We start from the raw sequence: 298 nt of genomic DNA on the forward strand, positions 1-298 counted from the left end.
TGACTCAAGAGCCAGTGCTCTATCTACTGCACAACCTACCTTCCCCCAGGGTTGGATATTGGTGAAAGTTTGTGGAGGGTGGTCTTGGTGGTGGTGTAGAGAATGGAGAACTGGGAGGACAGAAAGGATGTCTAAAGCCTTGGAGCTAAGTGTACTGAAATAGTTGGCTATGCAGTCCAGCTTGGGAGGAAGTCCAGTGTACCCAGGGCAGGACTGATGAACTTAAGCAGGAGATCTTAGGTATATTGAGTCTTCCTTCCTTCCTTCCTTCCTTCCTTCCTTCCTTCCTTCCTTCCTT

This window comes from Petaurus breviceps, unplaced genomic scaffold, assembly GCF_028583685.1.
Source record: "Petaurus breviceps papuanus isolate PSGF00001 unplaced genomic scaffold, PetGlider_PUasm1.0 183, whole genome shotgun sequence".
NCBI lineage: Eukaryota > Metazoa > Chordata > Mammalia > Diprotodontia > Petauridae > Petaurus > Petaurus breviceps.